The 17,111-nt window shown below is 40.9% G+C and overlaps 1 protein-coding gene across 1 annotated transcript in view; it reads right to left on the reverse strand.

Moving 5' to 3' along the window:
* USF3 (upstream transcription factor family member 3) overlaps positions 1-5,194 on the reverse strand; it is a 45,462-nt gene extending 40,268 nt beyond the window's left edge. Inside the window, 1 exon segment of the mRNA XM_043474868.1 lies at positions 4,897-5,194. The gene's annotated coding sequence lies outside the window, so the exon portion shown is untranslated.
* Between the last annotated feature and the right edge of the window lie 11,917 nt (positions 5,195-17,111).

Genomic DNA, 17,111 nt, shown 5'->3' on the forward strand with positions numbered 1-17,111 from the left:
CCCTGTTATCTGGCTTTTGTTCCAAAAACTGTTTATATCAAGCTCACACATCAAGACCTCCACATGGCCAAATTCTATGAACTCTGTAAGAAATGTCTTATTTGGGACCTTCTGGCAATACTACCTCACTTGTCCTTTGGAGAGCTTCTCTGTCTCACTCCTGAGATCTGATATGACTATAAAATGTGGGTTCACCCCTGGGATGGGCATCGGGCTGACCAACAAGACTGCACAAGGAGGAAAACTGGCTGAGGTTGAGCTAGCCCCATAGACCCATGTGATCCCAGAAGCTGCTTTCTCTGGTCTTCCCAAGGCTTCATTATTTGACTTTCCTTCCACTTCTGTGCGCTTACCCAGTATCTATCCATAAATCCCCCTTTTCTGCTTAAGTTAGCCAAAGGCAATTTCTGTTGCTCACAACCAAACAGAAATTTATCCTGCAAATGAAGTAGAGGTAGAAGTGGTACCTCTCATGGTTACACTACAAATTTCTTCTCCCTGTTCCCTTCACTATGGATGTCTGCTGTTCAAGAAATTATAGTAGCTAAGGGGAGAATGTTTTTGCCAAGGGACCCAATAATGGCTTCATTAATTTGGAGGGAAGACTGTCTGAGGCTCTCATGCAGCCAGCTAACAGACAAAAGGGAAGTCACAAGGAGCAGGGAACTGAGTGAACCTGGGGGTACCTCTTTTTACTAACACTAGCAGCGAAGTTACCACACTACTGCCACATTACACAGACAAGGTCTGTGAGGGCTCAGATCTGTCAGGAATAAAAGTTTGCAAACCACACGTGTCTGACCCCGAAGTCCATGCTCTTTAACATACCACTTTTCCACCACAACAATCTACTTGCAGCTTCTTAATCAAGAAAAGCCCTCTCTCATTTCCATGCCTTTGTACCTGTCACTCCACAAAGTCTTAAGAGGAAATACACTCTATATTCTTATTGGGTATCCCCAGTAGATTATAAACTTCTAAATGGTAGAAACCAAAGCTTCCACATTTGTATCCTCAATAATTAGTACTCAGTATGGGGACGATAAATGTCTGTTGAAAGAATATCTGGTCTTTCTCTTAATTTTCCATGGTATTCATCATCACTGCAACATCAATTTTGAGTACTTATTTTAAATTAGGTAATGAATATTGTGTTCAGTCCCTTATTTGATATGATGTTCCCCAATCCTCCCAATAAGTCTAAAAACTTCTTAAGAGCTGAGTCCACACCATTTACTACTTTTGTATTCTCTTTAATAGCTAAGAGTATTGGGCACATGGTAAACACCCAATAAATACTTCATGAACTGAATTAAAAACACAGTATTAGCTCATTAATAGGAACAACTTATCATCTCCTACTGATCTAATTAAAAGATCTGGCCTTCTGAAGTAGTGCAATTGTACCCATATGGAAAACTTAATGAGAAAAAGAAAAATTATCTAATTGGACAGTTAACAGCTTTTCTCTTAGCGTTACACAAATATTTTATGGATAACAAGAGTCAACTTCCAGAGTTGAGAGTAAAAGACTCAAGGTATATATCTCCATGCATATTGGAAGGAAGATTACATGTTTAAGGGATCCATCATAACCACAATTACTTAAATTCCACTAATCCTTAACAAATCCATAACAGTAGTATAGTACATAAAGAATATTTAATGGTGAAATCAATTAATGCCAAATCAACCTATGCTAAAGATGCATATGGTTATATGGTTATCTTCACATAATATATAACACAACAGTCATTTACTCATTTAACAAACATTTTTTGAATGCCTACTAATAATTAGTGCTACGTTAGGTGCCCAAAGTACAAAGATAAGACAACACAGTTGCTATGTTGGTGGGGTTCTATCTCCACCATGTTGCAATGGTATGCAAGAATAGAGTGTGAATTGTACCTCCTGGAGCCCTCAGTGTGGATGCTCCAGGGGTAGCAGGCTCATAGAGAAGGTGGATAAACACATACTCAGGGGCAATGTGATTAGTGTTAACAGAGAAATAAGGACAAGTTGTTATTGGGACCACAGAAGAGAAAATAATCAACTTACTGAAGAAGTAAGGAAAAGACATGGAAGAAACTGACATACATGAATTCTGATGTGAGTTAAGGTATAAGAAAGCTACCAACACGGAAACATCCAGAATGGAATCAAACCTGAAACTACAGCTGCAAGCAGTGTTGGGGAAGTTTCAAAGCAAATCAATCTGACTCAAAGCAAACTGTTGTCGAAGAGCAAACAATAAAACACTCCTTGCCATCAAGTTTAAGAATAATGAAACACAAGCACAAAAGAAGTTAAAACTACCAGATGATATAAGCATAAAGGGAATCTCTTAATATGTGGGTGAAAAGTTCAAAGGGAGCCAATCACTAAAGAGTTAGAGCTGTCCAGGAAAACCTTCACTAAAGTAGAGTTAGAACTACGGTCATTGGGAGAGGGAGCACAGGGGGGCATCCATATGCTGAGAAAGACCACCATCACTAATAGAAGCCAGGATCTGAACTGCTGATGTGTGGGACCACGAGGAGGCTCATGTTGGGAAGCAGTGGGGGGAAAGCTGGACATGCGAGTGCAGGCCTGATTTAGAAGAGCCTAGAACACAAGTTTATTAGATTGGACATTTTTTAGACACATAGTAGTTCTCAACCCTTATTGCTAAATGGAAACACCTGAGGAGCTTTAAAGAATACACCTATGGCTGAGGTTTACCCCATATCAAAAGTAAGAGAATCTCTGACACAAGAAGCCTGGGTATTAAAATGTAAAAGCACATAAAATGATTCTACTATGCAGTCCAGACTGAGAACCACTGGGTCAGAGGGTAGAAAGGAAAGGCATGACAGATATGGTTAAGACCCAAGTATGGAAGCTTCCCTGGTGGTTCAGGGTCTGTTAAGAATCCACCTGCCAATGCAGGGAACACAGGTTTGATCTCTGGTCCAGGAAGACCCCACATGCCTCGGAGGAACTAAGCCAATGCACCACAGCTATGGAAGTTCATGCACCCTAGAGCCCAATCTCTGCAACAAGAGAAGACACCGTAGTGAGAAGCCCAGGCACCTCAGCAAAGAGTAGCCCCCCACTAGCCACAACTAGAGAAGGCTGTGAGCAATGACAACCCACCACAGCTAAAAAATAAAATAAATAAATAAATCTTAAAAAAAAAAAAGACCCAAGTTTGATTCAGTCCCTATTTATAAGCTACAGTTTCACGCTGACTGCCTGTTGAAGCTTATCTCCTGAGTTAAACAGTCTGTTTTCTTAGAGCTTCTTTTCCCTGTTGACAATGCTAAACTCTGAAAATAGGAAAACAGCCCATCAACTTCTCTTACCTGACTATTTCACTGACTGCACAATCTGAAACTTTAGAATTTTATTTCCACGATGTCCCACAGACAACTAACTTAGAAAATAATTATTCCAGGGACTTCCCTGGTGGTCCAGTGGTTGACTCCACACATCCAATGCAAGGGGCATGGGTCTGACCCCAGGTTGGGGTTGAGGAACTAGGATTCCACATACCAGCAGAGCATTAAAAAAAATAAGAATCTTAAGTAATTATTTCAATCCTATGCTGCTCTTAAATCACTACAATGGGGTGCTTTTTACTAAGGAATGTTCTAGGCTGCAGGCTTGTCTGGATTTTATAAAACTTTTAAATATATAGAGAATGTAATACCTGTGTATTAAAAAACTCATACTGCTTAGATTAGAGCAAAATATGAGAGTAAGTTCTTCTTTACACCGTTCCTGAGACCAGGTACTTTTCTTGGTTTCAAAAGTGCAATGATTACAAGGTATTTTGCTTATTTTGTAACAAATACTTTTAAAGTACTTCACAAAAAAGGAGAAACAATAAATGTATCCCATATAGCTACTGTGTACTATATTAAATATATGTGCCCTGTAGGAGGAAAAAGTCATCAAGGTGATGAGGATGTGTGCCAGCCTGCTGATCCTTCAAAAAGCAGGTTTGCTTTTTTGCTTGTTTTTTTTTTTTAAGAAAAAGCAAAGGTACAAATATGCTTCAGAATCCATGTTACTCACAGAAATGTTTATTCAAGAAATCTGTACTTTGTTAATAAGTAAGCAACTGTCTTTTTTTATGCAAACTTAAGTTAACTACAATTGTCTAGTGTTGCGTGGTGTTAGGTCAATGTATCTACTACTAGCAGTAAAAATTGCATGAGAACGTAAGTTTAAAGTCTATAGCTGGGATCATACATATAGGTTTATGTTTAGGTTTATAGTTAATAAATCCGAAGGATCACACTCCATTGTAACAGGGAGGCGGGGGGTGGGGGCAAGGGGGCCGTGAGTTTGGGAGAACCGCTCCAATTCAGAACGGAAAGAAAAGCTTCTAAAAAGAAGACCTGCAAACCTAACTCTACTACATAGAAGTGAGAGTTAAAAAGCAAATCACGTGAGTCGGACCACTGGGTCTGAAGGAAATTCGGAAGGTAAGGAAAGAAGAGGGAATGAAGGAGACAGAAAAAGGTGGAGGAGGCGGGCAAAGGACATCCGGTGTGAACCTGGATGCCCAGTTCTTTAAGCACCCGGGGCAGCGTGGAGCCCTTCTCGCCCCGCGCGCATCTGCGGGCCGGGGCGCAGCGCGAGCCCCCCACGGGCCTGGCACCAGAGGGCGCGGGGCGCCGAGAGGTCGAGCAGAAGAGGGGTGCGCGCGCCTTCCGTGCTCGCGGCCCCCAGGTTCCGCAAGCAGGGGTCCCCAGGAAGAAGACACACTCTGCGCAGCCCTAGCCTCCGGGAGCTGGGAAGGGGTGGGTGGAGCAGAGCCCGGAGCCGCCCCCCGGTGCCGCCCCCGCAGCCCCGGCCCCCGCCCCGCGCCCCGGCTGTCAGCGGCCCCCTCCCTCAGTCACTCACCCGCTGGCTGCGTGGTCTCGGCCGCGGTGGCGGCGGCAGCGGCGACCCCAGCCTGGGTCATGATCCCAAGCGGGTTCCGCAGGGGTGTCCGACCGCCCGGGCCAATCTCTCCGTCCGCGGCCGCCTCCTGCTTCTCTGGGGCTGGGGGAGCGCGGGCCCAGGCCCTCCTCTCCCCCCGCCCCCGCCGCCTCTTCTAGCGGCCACCGCCGCCACTGCGAGCCCGAGCCCTCAAGGCCGGAGACCCGGCGGCAGCGCGGCCTCAACTTTCCCAGCCCCCCTCCCCCCGCCCCTCCCCGGCCCTCCCCGCCCCTCCCGCGGCAGCCGCTCGGCTAGTGAACAGCCTACCCTGGGTGCACCGCGGTCCCGCCCCCACCACTGAGCTCACCAATCCTAACCCGGAGAGGCGCAGTAGTAGCCAGTCGGAGCCCGCGACGCCGTTGCGCTATCTAGGGGGCGGGAGAAGGTGGAGGGAAAACCAAAGAGTGAACGGGCCTCGGGCGGCCCAATGAGGAGGGCCGGGGGTGGGTGCGGAGGTGTGCAAGTTGAGTTGAAGGAACAGGAAATATTCTTAAAGGTAGAGTGATGGGCAGGACCGAAAGCCAGTAGATGAATGGGAAAGAGGTGGGCCTGGTTCCTTAAAAGGGACGCCTTGAGAACCTAGCAAAAGAGGTGTTTGAAGAAACTTCTTTTGTATCCTGTTCTCTGTTCTGCTTTACACGTCTTTTGTAAGAGTTTGAAAGTGGAAAAACTGGAAAGGAAGAGGACACGGAAGGCTTTCAAGAACGATTAGAGAGATCCTCTTATCCTAGAGGGCAGGAAGGCGATATGAGGCTCTGTAGTAGAAGGTGAGGAAGAATAAAAAGGAATGCATACATCTCCGGCTGCCATTTCACTGGAAGACCATTGCCGACCTGACGCTGCTCGAATTTGTTGGCTGCGATCATCTATCATTTTTCATTTGCCCCAAAGGCGGATTCCTGCGAACTGGAGATGACTATGTTAAGAAAGGTCCTGGGGGGCTCCTAATTAGAGAAAGCGAGTATGTGCCACTCGGGGGATGGATTTGGAACTTCAGGCTTGGGTTCCTAGATACCTAGATCTGGAAGGTACAGAGCCGCGGGTGATAGCATGGAGACCAGGGTCCGCTAATTCCAAGATGGGTTTGGGGCCTTGGAACTGTGGTCACATCTCCCTTTTCCTGGTTTCACTTCCTATTTCATAACCCCTCCTCTTCTGAAACAGGTGTCCTCCACCTAGTGGTGGTGAAAGATTTCCAAGCGCTTCCACCGCCAGGTTTGGGAATGTCCCAGATCTTAGACGTCCGGGGACTAGACCAGGTAACTTCCAGAAGGTGCACACGGGGCATGGTATGGTGGGAATTACTTGAGCCTGTGTACACAGGAAGCTGATCTTGTGTTGGGAAAAGGTGTAAAGTTAAATAGTAACCGCACCTTATGTTTGTACAGCAGTTTAAAAGCTATGATGAAAAGAAAAAAATAATAAAAATAAAAGCTATGATGAAACGAATACAAGGCTTTTTGTCTTGTTTCTAAACTATGGCACTGTGAACAGTCTGGTAATTTTCTTTAACTTTTGCATCTCAGCATATGAATTTCTAGTTAGTCTCTGAATACATTCAGCACACCCAAATCAAAGCTGCAGATAAGAACTACCCTAGGATTCAGAGGCTAATAGTAATGCTAATAGACCACCTCCATGAAATTGTATAGCATTAGTTAGTATGTCCAGCTGTAGGAAATAATTTCCATTGTAAACAGAATATAATGTATTCTGTTTAAAAAATTATTCTGGTTAATAAATATAGTATCTAGGGTATGTATGATTTTCTAAGCAAGTACAATGCGTCTAGTCTAAAGTAAAATAACAAATAGTTTTGATTGTTCAGAAAACAGACGGTAAGAGTTTCTTTGGATCACCATTGGAATACACATGAAAACCTTTCTGGGACAATGTAGAAGTGTTAAATAAGAGAAATTTCTATTTGATAAAATGTGGGGAGGGGGATAAATTGGGAATTTGAGATTAACAGGTACAAACTGCTACATGTAAAATAAACAATAAGGACCTACTGTATACAACAGGGAGCTATATTCAATATCTTGTAATAACCTATAGTGGAAAAGAACCGGAATCACTTTGCTATACATCTGAAACATTGTAAATTAGCTATGCTTCAAAAAAATTAAAATTAAAAGTAACACAACAAAATGTTCTAAATGTTTGCTTTTTAATTTAATCCTCATTCCTGACTGAACCCCAAATCCCAATCATAGATCTTTTCATTGACTTTGCCAATTCAACATTGGTTTATTGCTCTACATATGAGAGGATGACATCAAATAATGGCACCAGTCCTATTTCAGGCTAGCTGCCATGTGCTTACATTGCCGTTTTTTATTTATTTATTTATTTTTTAAGTCGCTCAGTCGTGTCCCACTCTTTGGGACCCCATGGACTATACAGTCCATGGAATTATCTAGGCCAGATTACTGGAGTGGATAGCCCTTCCCTTCTCCAGGGGATCTTCCCATCCCAGGTCTCCCGCTGGGTCAAACCCAGGTCTCCCGCATTTCAGGCGGATTCTTTACTAGCTGAGCCACAAGGGAAGCCCCCTATACTGATAATAAAATACGGTGGTCAAGTGAAACTGATCCCTTTGCCTCCAGGACAAGTCCATTTTTTACAGGGCTCAAGTAAATTTGATTTTCACCCACATACTTAAGATCCTTCAGTAGCTCTAAAACTCTTCTTAAAGCCCCTTGCTCGCATTCCCAGTTTCATTTCCTGACATCCCTTTTTTTTTTTTTCCTGTTCCTGGGGATGAATGACTAGAGAGGGGCGCCGACATCCGCAGGGAGGGGGGCGTCTCTGAGTTCTGCTTTAGTGAACCCTTCCCTGCTCCCCGAGCAGGGGACTGCGCAAACTGTGCCTACTTATGGGGGACCGTTGAGTGCAGAGCCTGGTGGGGCACGAGAACGGGGTGGGAATAGGGGGCTTGCGCGCATCCCTCTTCTCTCCAACCTCTGGGCGCCCTATATCCCAGGCTGCCCGACCCTTGGGGAGCTCCCGCTGCCCCCCGCCCCCCGCCCCGCTCCAGATGCGAGGCGGGCGGCGGGAGAGGCTCCAAGCTGGCATTTTCTTTTAAGAAGCTTTCAGAAATGAATGGCAACGGTATATGCGAACCGTCCATTGTTTTCCAAAATGGTCGTAGTATTTCTCATTGTCAACAGAAATATAGGCGGATTCCAGGTACTCCTCCTCATCGCCAACCCTTGATAGAGTCAGTCTCCTTCATTGTAGCCCACATACTGAGTGTGTCTCTCACGATTTTAATTTGCACTTCTCTTATTACTACTGGTGTTGAGCACATGTCCTATGTTTATTGGACACATGCACATCATCTTTGGTAAAGTGTTCAATTATTTAGCCCATTTTAAAAGCAGGATGCGGGTGGCTCAGACAGTAAAGAATCCACCAACAATTTAGGAGACACTGGAGACGCAGGTTTGATTCCTGGGTGGGGAAGATCTGGAGAAGGGAGTGGCAACCCACTCCAGTATTCTTGACTGAAGAATTCCATCCATTGGGTCGCAAAGAATCGGACACGACTGAGCCTCTAACACTAACACTGTCTTATTATTGAGTTGTAAAATGTTTTTTACGTTCTGGATAAACGTTCTTTCTCAGATAAATGTTGTGCAGATATTTTCACCTAGTCTGTATCTTGAAAGCAACAAACAAAATTGCTTTCTTGAGGTATGATTGATCTTCAATAAACTGAACGTTTAAAATGTACAGCGTGACAGATTTTGACATTTGCAAGCAGCTGTGAAACCATCTCCACAATCAAAACTGAACACATATGTCCCGCCCCGTTTCCTTCATCTCCCTTTATTCACTTGCCCTCATCCTGTTCTCCAGGCAACCACTGATCTACTGTCACTATACATTCTTTTCATTTTCTAGAATTTTATATAAATGTAATCTTTCTATTTATACTCCGTTTTTTCTGTGTCTTCTTTCATTCAGTATGGGTAGGGGGAGATTAATCCACTTTGTTGTGTGTATCCATTAACTTTTGTTGCTAAGTAGTATTCCATTATATGGATGTATCATGTATATTCATGTTGGTGGACAGTTGGATTGTTTGCAGTTTTTGACTATTACAAATAAAGATGCTAGAACAGTTGTGGACAAATCTTCTTATGGACATTTGCTTTCACTTTCCTTGGGTAATAACTGGGTAAATATCCAGTGGAATGGCCAAGTTAGATGCTGCTGCTGCTGCTAAGTCGCTTCAGTCGTGTCCGACTCTTAGCGACCCCATGGACTGCAGCCCACCAGGCTCCTCCGTCCATGGGATTTTCCAGGCAAGAGTACTGGAGTGGGATGCCATTGCCTTAGATGCTAAGTGTACCTTAAAAATAAAAACCTGCCAAATAATTTCCCAAAGCTGTACTAATTTATATTCTCACTAGTACAGTTTAGGGATCTGAAATGTACCATATCAACACTTAGTAAATCTTTTAAAATTTTAATTGTGACCTTAATTTGCATTTCCGTAACTAATGATACTGAGCATTTTTCATGTACTTATTAACCATTTGTATATCTTTTGTGAAGCTGTTTTAATCTTTTGCCCATTTTTATTAAGTTGTTATTGAGTTTTAAGTTCTGGATTCTGGACACATATCTTTTATCACATATGTGATATGCAATATATTCTCCCAGTTTTGAGTTGTCTTTTCATTCTTTTAACTGTGTTTTTCAAATAGTTGTTCTTAAAGTCAAGTCTATCAATTATGTCTGAGTCATGCTTATGGGATCATATCGAAGAAGTCTTTGACTAACACAAGTTCACACAGATTTTTCTATTTTTCTTCTAGTTTTACAGTTTCATGTTTTATATTTAGACCACAGCACACTTTAATTGTTGTATATTCAGAAGTATGATCAAAAATCCTTTTGTATGGAGAATATGGATCATATTTTTGTATTAAAGAATCCAATGTTTCAAACACCAATTGTAAAGACCATCCTTCCTCCACTTAGTTGTCTTTGAATTTTGGGCAAAAATCAAGTGACCACATATGTGTGGTTGTTAGTTGAACTCTATTCTGTTCCATTGATCTATTTGTTGATCTTGACACCAGTACTAGACTGTTTTAATCACTGCAACTTTGTAAGTCTTGAAGTCAGGTAGTGTAAGTCCTCCAATTGTCTTGTTCTTAAATATTTCTTAACTATTCTAGGTCATTTGCATTTTCATATAGACTTAAGCTTGTCAAGTTAAGGGGTAGAAAAAGCTTGCTAAAATCTTGAGTGGGATTTATAATTCAATTTGGAGAGAAATTTTAACTTAATATTTGGATGAAATGTATTCTCTCCCCATTTATTTGGGTCTTTTAAATTTTTCTGAGGGTGTTTTATAACTTTCTGTACACAGGTCTTGCATATATTTTGCTAATTTTTCTCTAAATATCTCATACATTTATGCTATTGTAAATGTTATTTATGAACTTAAACTTCTAACTTTATTAGCTGGAAATACAATGGATATTTGTATCCTGTGGACCTGTTACACTCATTATTAGTTCTAATATTTTTATTCATAATTAGCACTTTCTACTTCATATTAACTACAAATAATGACAACTTTCTTTCTTTCTATCCAGACTGCAGGCTTATTCAGTTTTTATATTTTGGCTGCCCCATAGGGCATGTGGGATCTAAGCTTCCCAACCAGGGATCAAACTCACACTCCCTCCATTGACAGCATGGAAGTCTTAATGGATCATCACTGGATTGGCAAGGGCTTTCAGAGCAGTACTGTACAGAAGTGGTGAGAGGAGTCATCCTTGTCTTCTTCACAAGCTGAAGTATAAAGTACCCAGGGTTCCCAGTTTGGTGAGCTCTATCAATTTTATTTTTTCAAAGAAGTAGCTTTTCATTTTAATTCTCCTACTGTTTTAAATTTTGTGGGTTTCTGCTCTTTATTTCCTTCCTTCAGCTTACTTTAGGTTTAATTGGCTCTTCTTTTTCTAGTTTCTTAAGGTAAAAGCTTAGATCTTTGATTCAAGATCTCATATACAAACAATAAGGATTTATCATATAGCACAGGGAACGATATCAATATCTTTAACAACCTAAAATAATATATATTTATATACACACACTTTGTTGTGCACCTAAAACTACACAGTATTGTAAATCAACTATACTTCAATGGCAAACAAGAACTCATATACACATTTAATGCTATGAATTATCTTTTAAGCATTTTAATCCTACAGCATTGACATATTGTTTTCATTTTCTAACTTTTCTTGCAATTCCTTTTTTAGACACAAGTTATTTAGAAGAATGTTTAATTTCCAAATATTGGTGGGGGTGGGGCAGGGCAGGTTTTCCAGACTTATTGATTTCTTGTTTAGTTCTGGTGAAGGTTAAAGGACATAGTTTGCACAGTATAGACCCTCTTTTATAATATACTCTGACATATCATCTACCAATAGTTCTAAATCACAAAAAAAAAAAAAAAATTTTAATATTTGGCTGCACTGGGTCTTAGTTGTGGCATGTGGGATCTAGCTCCCTGATCATGGATTGAACCCGGGCCCCCTGCATTGGGAGCTTGGAGTCTTAGCCACTTGACCACCAGGAAAGTCCCCCAAATCACCAATTTTAGTTGTGAATTGTCTGTTTCACATTAGTTTTTTATGTATTCTGAAGTTCTGTTATTAGATTCATATTCATTGAAGACTATATTCTCTTGGTAGACTCCTTTATCATAAATCTCCTTTAACCCCTGGAAATATATTTTGTTCCAAAATCTACTTTGGTTTAATCCACTCCAATGTTTCTTTTATTAGTGTTTACATTGTCTTTTCCATCTCTCTTCTGGTTCACTTGTGTTTAGTGAACCCATGCCCATTGCATTGGAAGTGCGGAGTCTTAACCACTGGACCACCAGGGAAGGACCCATACACTAAGTTTCATAGGACCTTCATATTTTATATAAAATATAACTTTCACTAATTTCCCTCCTTTATGATAATTGTGAATGGGTTAATATTTCATTATCTAGTTGACAAGTGCTGACAGTATGTTCCTAATACTTGTGTCTCACTTTTATTAAACTTAGTTGGTTCTGTATTGAAATACTGTTGAGATAACTTGGGCTATTAAGATCACCAGGGCAGGGTCATTCCTATCTTTTCCACTGTGGTACTGTCAGGGCCTCAGACATTGGGGGTACATTCTTTGACCATAACCTCTGTACTAAGCCTTTTAAGTTACAAGAATTTTTTTTTTTTAATAATTTTAAGGACTGGCAATAATCCAAGAACTATGCTCTAAATTTGTCCAAAGGGCTACATGTTACTAGCTGGATATGATCTGGAGTGAAGAGACACTAGGCAATCTTGTCCAAGGAAAGAGGGTTTCAGTATGCAGTAGTTAAGACTGCAGGAGTTATCAGTGCTCCAACTAAAACCAACTAAAAAAATCATCTGAGAAATGTGCACAGCAGGATCAAAGGTCATATAGATTTGCTTACACGTAAAATAAAGGAACTGAATCAAGTCCCTAATGGGTGGTCATTCCTAGGGTCAGTATTAGGGGGACGAAATCTGTTAATTAACAGAGAAAAGAAACCAGTGATGAAGGAAGACCTAGGGAGGCAAAAGTTTTCTCTGGATTTTGATGTAAAAGGTCAAATTGTGTGGAAAGTCATTCTTAATTTAGCTGATAGTATAATTTCCAGCTACCAGTTGAGCTCCTCTGCTGTTTCTGAATTGTAGCTTCCTCAAGGCAGTTTGTAATGGGACAGGCTGAGAACTGGGGGACAAGCTGAAACTACAACATGTAACTTACATGGTTTCTGTGATATAAATTCTGAATTTATATCTTTTACACTTCCTTTCATACTTTTAGTCTCAGTTCTTCCATGGGAATTATGCTTTTTGTTTACACTCAAACCAATGTTAAAAGACAGCAAGTCACTATAAGGAATATTCTTCTCCACCAAGTTCTTTCCAAAGTTAAGGTACTTAAGATCTTTGGGGGTTCTGGCTATTTTACTTCCCTTTAAAGACTACGTTTCTTATCTGCCTAGTTCATTTGTCCCTAGAGTTGAGAAACAATTTACAACATTTATGTCAAAAAAGCTGACTGTGGCTAGATCATGAACTCCTTATTGCCTAATTCAGACTTAAATCGAAGAAAGTAGGGAAAAACCACTAGACCATTCAGGTATGACCTAAATCAAATCCCTTGGAAGTGACAAATAGATTTAAGGGACTAGATCTGATAGAGTGCCTGATGAACTATGGAAGGAGGTGATATTGTACAGGAGACAGGAATCAAGACCATCCCCAAGAAAAAGAAATGCAAAAAAGTAAAATGGCTGTCTGAGGAGGGCTTACAAATAGCTGTGAAGAGAAGTGAAAAGCAAAGGAGAAAAGGAAAGATAAATCCATTTGAATGCAGAGTTCCAGAGAATAGCAAGGAGAGATAAGAAAGCCTTCCTCAGGGATCAATACAAAGAAATAGAGGAAAACACAGAAAGGGAAAGACTAGAGATCTCTTCAAGAAATTTAGAGATACCAAAGGGACTTTTCATGCGAAGACAGGAACAATAAAGGACAGAAGTGGTATGGACTTAACAGAAGCAGAAGATATTAAGAAAAGGTGGCAAGAATACACAGAACTACACAAAAATAGATCCTCAAGACCCAGATAATCACGATGGTGTGATAACTCACCTAGAGCCAGACATCCTGGAATCCGAAGTCAAGTGGGCCTTAGGAAGCATCACTACCAACAAAGCTAGTAGAGGTGATAGAATTCCAGTTGAGCTATTTCAAATCCTAAAAGATGATGCTGTGAAACTGCTGCACTCAATATGCCAGCAAATTTGGGAAACTCAGCAGTGGCCACAGGACTGGAAAAGGTCAGTTTTCAGTCCAGTTCCAAAGAAAGGCAATGCCAAAGAATGCTCAAGTTACTACACAATTGCACTCATCTCACACACTAGTAAAGTAATGCTCAAAATCCTCCAAGCCAGGCTTCAACAGTGAACCGTGAACTTCTAGATGTTCAAGCTGGATTTAGAAAAGGCAGAGGAACTATAGATCAAATTGCCAACATCCGTTGGATCACCAAAAAAGCAAGAGTGTTCCAGAAAAATATCTATTTATGCTTTATTGACTATGCCAAAGCCTTTGACTGTGTGGATCACCACAAACTGTAGAAAATTCTGAAAGAGATAGATGGGAATACCAGACCACCTGACTTGCTTCTTGAGAAATCTGTATGCAGGTCAGGAATCAACAGTTAGTACTGGACATGGAACAACACACTGGTTCCAAATAGGAAAAGGAGTACGTCAAGGCTGTATATTGTCACCCTGCTTATATAACTTATATGCAGAGTACATCATGAGAAATGCTGAGCTGGATGAAGCACAAGCTGGAATCAAGACTGCTCAGAGAAATATCAATAACCTCAGCTATGGAGATGATACCACCCTTATGGCAGAAAGCGTAGAACTAAAGAGCCTCTTTATGAAAGTGAAAGAGGAGAGTGAAAAAGTTGACTTAAAACTCAACAGTCAGAAAACTAAGATCATGGCATCCAGTCCCATCACTTCATGGCAAATAGATTGGGGAAACAGTGGAAACTGTAGCAGGCATTACCTTTTAGGGTTCCAAAGTCACTGCAGATGGTGACTGCAGCCATGAAATTAAAAGACACTCACTCCTTGGAAGAAGAGTTATGACCATCCTAGACAGCATATTAAAAGGCAGAGACATTACTTTGCCAACAAAAGTTCGTCTAGTCAAGGCTATAGTTTTTCCAGTAGTCATGTATGGATGTGAGTTGGACTATAAAGCTGAGCACTGAAGAATTGACGCTTTTGAACTATGGTGTTGAAGAAGACTCTTGACAGTCCCTTGGACTGCAAGGAGCCAGCCAGTCCATCCTAAAGGAAATCAATCCTAAATATTCATTGGAAGGACTGATGTTGAAGCCGAAACTCCAACACTTTAGCCACTGATTCGAAGAACTGACTCATTTGAAAAGACCCTGATGCTGGGAAAGATTGAGAGGAGGAGAAAGAGATGACAGAGGATCAGATGGTTGGATGGCATCACCGAGTAAACTCCGGGAGTTGGTGATGGACAGGGAGGCCTGGCGTGCTGCAGTCCATGGCATTGCAGAGTCAGACATGACAGAGTGACTGAACTGGTATCAATGAAAGGCAGCTAGTTTTTTCACAATGGAAGATGGTTAAGGAGAAAGTCATGCAAGTTTATTATAGCAGCTTTTAGGTTGCTATAATAAAGCTCTCATCTTGTCAGATTTTACTGTTCTGTATACTAATTATTTCAAGTTGTGTATTCAAATTTCACCTGCATGAGCAGTTTTACTTGTGGTACCTATTTTTAGTGTATAGTTTCATTTCATTTTAGTATATGGATTACTAGTGACAAATAGGATTCAAGATCCTTCAAATCTTTACAGAGAATTTTTTATATTGCCAATATGGTTTTTAAAAGATGAACTAGATGGGCTCAGAAGTTTGGTCAAGGAAACAAAAACATTAGTCATTTTCTTGAGGCTATAGCCATTTAATGTGATTTAAATTATAATTGAAATTGGAAGTGTTAGTTGCTTGGTTGTATCCAACTCTCTGCAACCCCATATACTGTAGCCACCAGGCTCCTGTCCATGGATTTCTTCAGGCAAGAATACTGGAGTGGGTTGCCACTTCCTTCCCAGGGGATCTTCCCAACCCAGGGATCAAACCTGGGTGTCCTGCTTTGCAAGCAGATGCTTTACGGTCTGAGCCGCCAGGGAAGGGGAGAATTAATTTATACTTAGATTCCTTTAAAAAGGATGTCTTGAGTTTTTGAAGGCAGTAATAAGAATTAAAAACTTGGATAAAGTTCAGCTATATGCAAGTTTTCAGCTTATCAGGAATATCTAATTCAAAGTTCACTAACACCAAATATCCCAACCCAATAGACTATTTTCCCAAATGCTGGGTTTAAGCTTCATCACAAATTAATATAAAACAGGCTGTAAGTCTTTGAGATTTAAATTCTAGGTAGTGATTGATTCATATTAACTTTATGCTCCCGATTCTTAGAGCAGGTTTTTTATTTTATATTTTTATCAAACTGCTTTAGAGAACTGAAAAGGTTAAGCACTGCTGCCCCAGTTAACAGATTATGTATTCTCTGACTTCACATTTCTCTATGTCTCATCAAGGTAACTAACTACACCTACATTTAAGAATCTGACTCACACCTTTCTCCATATGGCTATGTTACTTGGTTGTATCTCAAACTAGGACTAAATTCCTATAGCATGGAATTGTAAAGAAGTCCAATTCAGGATTCTCTTCTATATGGCTTATTATATCTGAAAAGTTCTCAAAGGCTCACCACTTCCACTCACTGTCACAGTACTCAATTTCCCAGGAATGTTCAAATTGCACAGCTAGAGAAGTTAGAATCATATAAGAGTATGGCTTCTGCTTACTCTCTAGGATCCCTCGCTCTTGGGCCAAGTCAGCTGCCAGCTGTCATTCAGGAGGCGCTGTGGAGACACCCACATAGTAAGGAACTGAATCCCTCCAACAGCCATGTGAGTCAGCCATCTCCAAAGTAGCTTCTCCAGGCCTGGGTGACGGTACTGTAACCCAATGAGACCTTAAGCCAGAATCGTCCAACTAAGCTGCCCTTGGATTCCTGACTCAGAAACTGTGGGTGATGATGCATGTTGTTTTAAGCCACATTTTTTAAGAAAAAAAATCTGAATATAAGTTATCTCTAGTCAATGAACATTGCTAATTAAATCACAGTCTAAAGTGTCTATAGTGTTTTTTAACAACTGCATTCAAAATATAGCAGCAGTAAGACAGCCCTTTGGATCTTACTTTTTTCTCTCACTGGGACTGAACTTTCAGCAGATTCTGAACAGTGTTTCTATCAAGTTCCAAAAGGTCTGAATTAGGAGGCCTTGATTACATTGGGCCTGTTTTAATTAAAGTTAGATCTTAAAGAAATGTGAAAGTACATAAAATAGTATGGGCAACAGTAAACAATGACTATATAGCTGCTGATCTCAGAATTCAACACAATGCATTTACATTTCTTTGACATTTACCAGACATCACAGATTTC

The sequence above is a fragment of the Cervus canadensis genome, chromosome 7 (genome assembly GCF_019320065.1).
Source record: "Cervus canadensis isolate Bull #8, Minnesota chromosome 7, ASM1932006v1, whole genome shotgun sequence".
NCBI classification, from domain to species: domain Eukaryota; kingdom Metazoa; phylum Chordata; class Mammalia; order Artiodactyla; family Cervidae; genus Cervus; species Cervus canadensis.